The 11,333-nt window shown below is 34.5% G+C and overlaps 1 protein-coding gene across 1 annotated transcript in view; it reads right to left on the reverse strand.

Annotated features, from left to right (window-relative positions):
• The window catches only part of LOC127849062 (uncharacterized), a 71,287-nt gene that overhangs the window by 42,529 nt on the left and 17,425 nt on the right, over positions 1-11,333 (reverse strand). The window lies entirely within an intron of this gene.

An 11,333-nucleotide genomic window follows, 5' to 3' on the forward strand; every position in this document is an offset into this window, starting at 1 on the left:
CAAAGACTCACCTTTACTAAATGTGTACTGACTAGGGTAGTACTTGCGTGTTCATATACCTGGGCAAAACAAGAATATAACGTTGTAACACAATGATGTGACACAGGTGGTTAGCGTGTGGCTATGATATTAATAAGTGAAAACATCATTTTGAAGGATAAATAATCAAATTATAACGAAAAATCAACTTTTCTGTGTTTTTTTTAAAAATAATTCACTATAAAATGTATATATATATAACGGGATGTGACATTAATTTACTTGATAAAGGGGTTTTGATCGAAATTGTATTGTTTATAATAGTTTGCAAAAATATCCTTATTGTTTGACGTAGGACTGACTAGGTAGAATACAATGAACGCTTGAGCATTATTTAACTTATCGCAAAAATTAGAATCGGTAGATCTAATTTCATTAATTTTGTTAAGTTACACAAAACATATGGTCGCTCTTTAAATGAGTCAAGTAGTTTAAAATAGATAGTTGCGGCATGTAACCTCGAATGTGCATATACACCTGTCAATAACACCCGTAAGGGGAGTTAGAAAGTATAGATAGATAGATAGATAGATAGATGTTTATCAGTTTTTACTGAATGTCGAAATGTTTATCCAATAAAATGTGACAAATCACCGCAGATCCGAAATTGCGATAAACACCTTACCTAATTTTCAATTACGGATTGCATTTGACGATCATTTTTAACATGCCAACGTTGAATTCCAATGCAAAACCATAAAATGCAAGTTCTTTAAAAATAATTGCAAGAATATCCCTTCTGGCAAACGCAAAAGTTCAATTCAAATTGTTAGAATAATTGCAAGTTCTCTGCAACATAGCAATTACACGGAAACATTTTAAATAAATAATATATAACCAAGCATAAATACCGTCTAAACTCCATAAAATATCCCCACGCTATGCAATAAAACTATTATCATGCACGATTGTTTGAAACCTAATTCTGTAACTGTTATAAACACACATACTTTCCGATAAACATACATACAGATGCACCGCAGTATCGATCCTTATCGACATAATTGTACTTTCTTTGTTAGGTGAGATGGGGGAACAAAGGGGGTGGGATCAAGAAGAGGAAAAACCAGAATAACCCGGTCCATAAAATCTTCACCAGTCGAGAGATGCACAGTTGATTACACCATAAAAGCTCATCTCAAAGAGTGTCATCAAAATTCACGGTGTGGAAGCTTTGATTATGACACTCAAAAGGAGGAGAAGAATTCATAACAATGGCCATTTTATTTTAATCTAGTATTATTACAGAAAGTTTACTTGCAACTGCAGCATATACAGCTCATCGTCATAAACAACAAAGCAATAATGTCAACATAAATAAACATATTAAGTAGATGCATGCCATTCTCAAATAATAATAAATTATTTTATCAAATTTCCAGAGTACTTTTGACCAACTACAAGCCAAGCCATTTGCTTATCCCCAATAACTTTTAAAATATCACTGGGATACAAGCCAGTTTTCTTAAACAGACATCTTGTGCAATGAACGTACGGGATAATTGGAATGTGTTGAAATGACACTGATATCAATCCACCAGACGGCTGTATAGAAATAACTGCAGCTTTTTGCGTATTAAATTCTAAATACTATGTGAAAGTGATTTGTAAAAAAATGATTTTGTTCTTTTGATTGCAGATTTTCCCCGAAAAGTCGAAACAATAAAAGTTTAAAACGTTTTAAAAAAGCAATACAAATGAAGGCTATGGGAGTCAAGCATCGAATCGTTTAATTTAATAGAAGAGATCGGTCAAAAGAACATAAATTCTTATTTTTATGTGGCGAAATTTGTCTACGGACAATAGAAACAAATACCGATATTAATTAAATAACTTAAACAACTTATAAAAGATAAACTTGAAATACGATTGCTTACGTTATCGTCAAAAAATAAATAAATGTATATTGTGCACGAGTTGTCCTGCATAAAAAAACCCATATATTTTTTATCTTTTCAGTTATAAAAGTCACCAGAATAAAATAGTCCTTTAATTAAAATAGAATAAAAAATATGCAACCCACTCACAACGAATTTGAAAACCAAGCGTAATGAACAATACTATTATTTGAACTACGCAATTCTTGCATATGACTGTGAGATTACTGTTTTCTTTATTTAATTTAATCGTATATGGTATGTATGCGTAAACAACAACAACATTTAAGTTGTTGTTGTTTTATGCGTCAACTTCATTGGGTTATTCAAATATCATTTAACAAACGTCTGTGTTGTTTGTTTTTGTCAAAACCGGGGCCGAAACTCGTCCCTATTATCAATCTCAAAAAGTATATAATATTTCAAAATATCTTTCCCCATTGAACGTTTCCATAAAAATACATAAATGTCATTTTTTTTTCATTTTCATACCCAGCTGCTTAAGTTAAATCTCAGTAAATATAACTGACACCACATTTATTGTCAATGCTAACCCTTTCAGTGCGGGAACCGAATTTTAAAGGCGTTTGCAAACAGTTTGGATCCAGATGAGACGCCACAGAACGTGGCGTCTCATCAGGATCCAAACTGTTTGCTATTCTGATAGTATTCTTTGAAAAAAAAATCGAAGAAAATGCTAATTTTAGAAATTCAGCAGACGACATTTTAGCAGACGACAAATTTCCCAGCATGCAAAGGGTTAAAGGATTTTTGTACAAACAAAAGGTCCCTGCCACATTCCAAAAATGTTGAAAACACACACACTGAACGTAAATGCCATAGCTGAAGACTTATTTAGGAAGTGCGAATTCTGTGGATTCGACCTCCTTATGACGCATAGGCAATGTTTCAGCGGCGTTTTGAAGATTTCCAGAATATATATATAATATAATAATAATAATAATATAATATTAATAATAATAATAATTATTATTATTACAAGCGGTACGCAAATTAATTTTGCTGTATGCAATTATATGCATTTTTATTAACTAAAAATAAAAATTACAAATAGGTGCCTGTATCAAACTGCCTTTTAGCATGTTGATGTTTTTTTAAGCCAACACCAACACAGAGGGATATCCGATACAGAAAATGACGTCTTTCAGAGGGCACAATTCATGCAACTTGTCCAAATGGAACTTGTTATTAGGAAAGGTAGAAACAAAGCCTATTACTTTAAATGGAAGCCACACTATGCTTAAAGCATATGCATTAAGAATACTGACATGCCAGCCTAGCTGTTCGGGATCAAAATTTAATTACAGTATGGGCCAAAGTGATTACAGAATTCGATAATGAAAGATGCATTAATTAGCTACCAGCGATTGTCTGTTTGCGTTGCAAGTACATGTATATCGATGAAAGTTTGGTAACCTGCTCATCGAGGATACAACTTATCTGTGTTGTCAAGCTTGACAATTGTGACACGGCGAAACATCGCAAGTTATTTGGCAATACCCGGAACCTATTTTTTGTACACCGTATACAGTATACAGTCACGTAGTTGTATTTAAAATTGTTATGTACATATAATAATAACTTATGTTTGTCAATTAACTTTATTATTACATCGTATACAGTCTGTAATATAAGTTCACACATTAAGTATCAGTTAACACATTAAATACCAATAAACCCTAAATATGGGCAACAAATAATATATAAAACAAACACTGATTGCCTTATTGCATAAGACATCAACATTTGTTTTTTAATGTTGGACCAAGTAAGACACATGTCTTCTTAGTATAAACGAGCGAATTTTGTGCTTTTTTTAAATCACGAAGTTGAAAGAAATTATCCGATACGTCAAATTAAAATATGGCTAAAGATCAATACCAGTTAGTAAATAGTTTTTACATTACCTTGACTTGTTGAGCGATCGACATTACAATACATCCTGCGTTACAGGCATTAAATATTTAATGTATACAGTTAACGATTATATCGAGTTTGAAAACGTAAATCATACAGTTAAATAGACAGAAACCCAACATAATGATCAGCAATACGTGATTTTTACAACCGTTTATTTACGAACCTTAAGTCTCAGATGTGTATTCCACGGTTTACGATTTCACTATCGTTGTGTTCAAAATGGCTACTGTTCAAAACGACAACCGAAAGTAGAGAAACTGAACACTCGATTAACCCTTCGCGTTTGGTTAACACACCTGAGTTAACATCAGATGATAGATTATAGTATATTGAATCCTTTTCAATTACAGCGTAGAAAGTAAAACTAACAAATAAATATACATTTCGAACTACGCGCACCACAAACACAGCTCCCAAAATCGAGCCGCGCGGCAGCTTTTCAAAATATCTTCTGAATTATGCTTAATTATGTTATGAACAGAAACAATGATAAATAGGGACACATTATATTTACGCGTCGTATCTTATGATATATTAACAATTACCTCAACCTTAAGTTATTCTTCTCGGATGTTGATATCTCTTAAAACGCTATTGTCCGTTCCATCCCAAATTGTTTCAAGTTCCAAATGCTTATTATCGTGGCCAAATAACCGCTGAATAGCACACACATAAAATAATGGCAAATATTCATATGCATTCTAGTTATAAAATATATTTTCTATAAGACAAAAACATGAAATGGTTCGGGTTTTCCTATATTTCGTTACATAAGCCGACAAACTTCAATGGCTCTAAAACAAAAGGATTTCTCATATAATAGCAAGTTGAAACAATACTTACAAAACATTCTTTGTTGACAGTCGGTGGTATTATGACCTATTCATTGAACAAGCGCTATTACATTTCACAATTCCTCGTTTTGTTCCTTTTAGTGTTTTTCCAATATCACATTATGAATAATTTTGTAAGAAAATATCAAAGTCTAATGACAGGTCAGAAAAACCTGTCTGCAATGAATTGACAATGACATATATTATTTTCGATATTAATTAATACTGGTAAACTAGAAGACAATATTAAGCTATTGTTATTTACAATTTCAAACAAATGCAATGTAAAACAACACATTTAATTTTAAAAATTCAAAAAATGTAATTGGGAATATTAAAACCTTTTTTTGTATAAAAAATAACAGAAAGAACATGAGATGTAATGTTCTTTTATTTAACGACGCGATAGCCTTTGACTATGAGAGTGGCTGAAAATATTGACAACAAGAGGACTAAAGGCCCTATGGCGCTCACCGGAGATACGTTTACCTAAAATGTTCCTATCTCTGATAGTCTCAGATAGATAGTAATAACTCAGTAAAGCCATAAGAAAAGCTGCCTCGTCAGCCCCCGGCATCTCGTAAAGGAACCATTTTCTAACACGGCCTAAGTTTTATTATGATTTGGCACAAGAATGGAAACCCTTTTTTATACAGACCAGAAACATTTTCAAACAAGAACAATACATAATTAAAATAAATATACTGAATACTTGTAATTTGCTTTGAACACGAAATTACACTTATAAAGTGTTCAAAAGGTTTGACTATAGCCATCTAAGGAAAACTGCCCCGCCCATCCTCTGTCGGCCATGCTTTGAATCGGATCGAAACCAGCCCCAAGCAATTCTTTTTAACCGAACGGAACCATCTAGATCGGCCTTCATATAATTACAACAATATTCTGCACACGTTTTATGGCGACTGAACAAAACATGTGACGTCTAGTATTAACAAATGTTTTACTATAGCCATACAAGAAAAAAACTGCTTCGATCATCTTTTTTTTAACGAACAGCATTTTCAACATTTTTTTTATGTCCACACGATGGTTATAATTAAGTAAAGGCTTACTTCATGACCTAAATCTTGCCCCTACGTGACCTAGTTTAGAACTCGGTCGAGGTATCATCGGGGACACATTTTCTGACCAAATAACACAAAGCTTTCGCGATGTAAGTGGCGTCCAGAGTGTTCACCAGGCAGATTTTGAGTACGGACGACGCACAACGGACGACAAGCGGCGTAAAAAAGGTAGTAAACAACAACTCATTATGAGCACGTTAACCCATTTATGTCTAGCAGTGCTCCAGCTAGGATTTGAAAAGGGCAGGGGGGCTTTTTTGTCAAAAGGGCACTTTCGACGCGCAGTATATTGTCAAAAGGGCACTTTCGACGCGCAGTATTTTGTGAAAAGGGCACGTTCGAGCGCGCGGATGTTTCTGGAATGCTTCCTATTGCATGTTGATGTATATGTAATAAGTAATTGTATTATTCCCTTTATTATTAAACCATTCAAATATAATGTCTACAATCAGGATTAAAATAATTACAATGAAATAAGAGATTTATGAATGATCATATGTAAAAAAAATAATTTTTTTTTATTTTTTGAGAGGGGGGGGGCAGGGCGGGGGTTCGGGGGGGGGGGGCAGGGCGGAGGTTCGGGAGGGCAGGGCGCGGCGCCCTTCGATTTAGGCCTAGCTGGAGCATTGTCTAGCATCTAGAAAAAAGGCATTGGTAAACAGCGTAGACCCAGATGAGACGCCGCATGATCAGGGTCTGCGCTGTTTGCTTAAAGGAAAATTTCTGTATGAAATATTCTAAATATAGAAATAAATATACTAGACATCCCTAATTTTGAAATAAATTGATCCAATTTAGAAGGATTAGGAGAGTCCACTAGGCATAAACGGGTTAACAAATCTACAGAGTAATCAAGTGTCAGACAGGGAGATCGCTAATGTAAGATTCAAATGATGCTGATCTGACACGTGTACCAGTGCAGACCCAGCTAATCAACAAACATTGTCTTTCAAATAAAACATGAAAACAAATGTAATTGTATTCCTGACGTATATAAGTGCGCTTATTCGATCGAATATTATTTTGTTAACTTGCATTCGTTCCTTCCTTTTTCCATCCTTTCTTCGTTAAAGCATTCGTTCTTGCGATAATTATTTTATTTTTGAATTAGTTAATTACTTAATTTATCAATAACTGACTTAATGAATGCATTGACTAATAAGTGACCTATATGTTTTAGTAAATGATCCATCCATTCATCCATCCATCCATCCATCCATCCATCCATCCATCCATCCATCCATCCATCCATCCATCCATCCATCCATCCATCCATCCATCCATCCATCCATCCATCCATCCAGCCATCCATCCATCCATCCATCCATCCATCCATCCATCCATCCATCCATCCATCCATCCATCCATCCATCCATCCATCCATCCATCCATCATACAAGATACGATTAATTAATTATTGAATTACTACTAGTATCGAATCGTCCAATATCGTATGTCCACTTTTACTAGTCGGAGTCCAAATATATGGCCGTATTCGGCCTAATGCGTTGATATAATCTAATAATTAATTATTCTACGTCATGGGCATATATGCTGTACCGAAAATGCAGATACGCTTTCATACTATTTGGTCCGATGTCAAGCTGTGTGATTGAATACGTCCATTAGTCATTTTTACGTGGGCATGAACGATCTACCCACTGGTTAAACAATGACTTAAGAAATCTAAATTTCTTAAATCAATATTGCTAATCGATTGTTTGCTTTAATTGATATATATATATATATATATAATTTTTGTATACCAATAGGCCTAGTCCTTTTAAGATATAATTTCCCTAAAAAGGAAAATGCATTTTTGCGACTCTTTCGCATTTTATTTTTGCATACACAGCGAGTGAATATTTGGAATGTTGTCTCTCCAATACCCATCTGCGTTGCATTGTCCTTTCCTATAAAACAATATACGTCACGATTTTGATTTGGTTTTACATAGTCCTCTTTTTGTTTTTATAACCATGTTTTGAACGACCTGAGACTGAAACAAGAGACGAACTACAGTTATGTTATTGAAATAAAAAGCAGCTAGCGAATCGAACACTAATGCCATCTTTATGATGTAAATGGTTGTAATTCTGTTGCTGTTGCTTTGTAGAGGGGTGGGGCGACAATGGCTTGCCAGGAATTAATGCGCAAACACGAATCAAAAGCGTTGCATTCCAGGTCATAACAGTTGTGTTATCACGAAACAATCAAAGTTCAACGGCTTCTTTGACCCAAATACCTACGTTGCTACCGTATACATATATTTTTGTCGATTATCATGAGAGTTCGTTATCATTGAACAAGGTGACTTTTTTGACATCGAAAATAATAGCCTTGTTTGGATAGGACTTTCAAACGCATCACAGCGGGATGTTTGTGATTCGAATAGTCAACAAGTATGTACGAGGGTGTTAGACCTATTTTTGTGCTTGCTGAATAAATAACTTGAAATTATACAGTCAAACAGGTTCATACGATGTGATAACTCAACAAACAATACCCAGGTAGTTCGAGACATGACTTTGCTCCAAATGACGCACCACAATTTAAAGTTGTGTGTACATGAACAGCAGGGGTTCCGTTTTCTGTAAGAGAGCATAATTAATTGCAAATAACTTGGAAACTGCGAACACATAAGCTTGATTGAACTCTTCCTCACTTAGAAGCAAAAGTGAAACTTGCTATGTGCAAACAGCGCAAAACCAGAACAGCCTGCGAGCAACTCGCAGTATGTTCGGGTTTTATGCTGTTTGCTGCTCATCAGTATCTAAGGTTTGGAGATGAAGCCTTAAAAAATTAGTAATAATGGAATTGTATTAAATATTATTTTCTATTGGAATACAAATGCGTCAAATAACATTTACAGGTGGTAAAAGTTAAATGTTCAAAGCACACAATGTTATGTTCTTTGTATGCAACAGAATCACACTCCTTGCTGCTGATTAGAACCATGGAGGCCCATAGGCGGTGAAACGTTTGGGGCCCACGCCCCTATATGGCCTAGTGCCTTCTAGAACGCCAGTGCCCGACTGAGTTCACTCGTTCAAATTAGCCTTCCAGTGCCAAGGCTGTCAATACATAAATGGTGACGATTTCCTTTTAGAGGTTTAACATGTCATAATATCGTAATTCCGATACGACATTATAATTATAAGTTAAAACCTATTTATTTAAACTCGATTGCATAGAAAGACTAAGGCTTATTTAAAACGCTCTCGAGCCCGTTTCTTGAGACTAGAATCAGTACGGGGTGAAATCTAAAGATGCTCCCACCATGGGGATTGAGCCAGTGACCTCCCGGTCGCTAGGCGGACACCATATCCACTACACCACGGACACTCAAAAAAGAAAACGAATTTTAGAAAACAATCACCGAAGCCTGTAAACATACGTTTTATTTTATATTTTACGTATTAAACTATATCTGTATATTTGTCAAGTCATAAGATAAGGCTAATTAGGCAAAACAATAATCGCGTTACGGTCTCATCCTTAAAGTCTCGGGGCCCATCGGCAGTTTCCTTCGCTGCCTAATCGGTAAGCTGGGACTGCATTAAAGTGACCTACTTTGCGATGAAGTCACTTAGAAGTAAATCATATTTGATTTAAGTGAAAGATTACCAGTAAATCAAGATTTAAGTGTCAGATAACTATTTAATAATTTTCCTTAATCTGCATCAGGCTTGATCTGCATGTAATGGCGACTTATTGTGACCAATTTTGAATGAACGTAGCAAACATCTTCATCCATAAGAAAAATTCACTGCATAAACTGTAGGGGAAACAAGACTCATGTAAAAGAAAAACACTGTGTTGCACAATAGAAACATTTTATTTGGTTTGCTGTAGAGCAAAAGTCTCTTAACCCTTTGCATGCTGGGTAATTTGTCTTCTGCTAAAATGTCGTCTGCTGAATTTCTAAAATTAGCATTTTCTTTGAGTTTTTTCAAAGAATACTATCAGAATAGAAAACAGTTTGGATCCTGATGAGACGCCACGTTCTGTGGCGTCTCATCTGGATCCAAACTGTTTGCAAAGGCCTTTAAAATCCGGTTCCAGCGCTTAAAGGGTTAATAAAGTATCTATGTTCTGTCTATCCGACGGTTACTTTATATACATAAATATACATGTAAAAGAAGGCTCACACATAAACATCAAACTATTTTTAAAACAACAATAAAACACAAACCCGAATGAAAGCGCAACCAGTCGTGAATATGTCTAATGACATCACAATTTAATTTGCAAAAGTGTAAAAAAACATACAAGTATGTCCTTCATACCAAGACCGTTAACTACGAAGTTAATAAATTATAAACAAACAATAAAAGACATAAAATGCATACTGGAGACACTAAAATCCATGCATAAATATAATGACCTAAAATAACCAATAATCCTTTCATAATATCGAATATGGAAGTTAAGTGTTTAGATCTTTTTTTTTAAAATAATACCAACAAGTCGGTATTGGGTTATAAGATAATTATAATATTTAACAGCTTCAGCATGAAGCAAATCTGAAGAAAAACGATTTAAAAATATGTGTATAGTTAATATCTATATAGCTTGTCGACGTCTTTCGTAATAAACGAATTGACAAACCAACACAATTATTTGGCAATAGTTAACAAAGCAATGCCCGTACGAAAAAAGAAAGAAACCTCGGCGTGCGTTTGTTAACTAGGCTCAGAATCTTAACCCTTTGCATGCTGGGAAATTAGCATTTTCTTCGATTTTTTTTCAAAGAATACTATAAGATTAGCAAACAGTTTGGATCCTGATGAGACGCCACGTTCTGTGGCGTCACATCTGGATCCAAACTGTTTGCAAAGGCCTTCAAAATTCGGTTCCAGCACTGAAAGAGTTAATTTCATGGAAGAAACTTACCATTTTGAAAATTATGTAGGTGGTTATCCCAATTTGAAAATAATGTCAAGACTTTTCAGTAGCTGCACGATTTAAATTTCAGCAGTTAATCAATGTATTTCTTTGTTGATTGAAACTTAATGAATAAAATACTGTCATTACCATGTTAACCGAGCATCATATAGGGACATTGATTTTGCTTCAATGAAGTTAAATGGGTTACATTAGTGCTAGTAACGAGTAAACACATTCGATTGATCAGTATTGCACCTTTTTGGTCTCAATAGTTTACCAATCCACAATTTGCGGCCACCAAGCATTTGTGGGCGTTAAAATAGAAATCCAAAATGATTAAGAAAATAATCATAATTGTCCAATGCTTCGGCTGTAAGTAGATACCAAATAATTTACGCATTGAAATATCCAAAGATATAAAGTTTACATATTTAGTTTTTACCGTTTTTACGCGAAACAAACAAGAAACATAGCATCTTTAATCTTAGTACTTGATGTAACTTTTATATAGGCAAAACAATTTAGAAATATACGCTTTCAACATGACACTTGAAAAGTTGGAGGAGTACTTATAAATCATAGATTTAAAATTTACACGCCACTTTACAGTTTTCAGCATCTATGAAATTATGAAATTTGTTGAACCCATAGCACCAGTTTGTTAAACA

Source organism: Dreissena polymorpha, chromosome 10, assembly GCF_020536995.1.
Source record: "Dreissena polymorpha isolate Duluth1 chromosome 10, UMN_Dpol_1.0, whole genome shotgun sequence".
NCBI lineage: Eukaryota > Metazoa > Mollusca > Bivalvia > Myida > Dreissenidae > Dreissena > Dreissena polymorpha.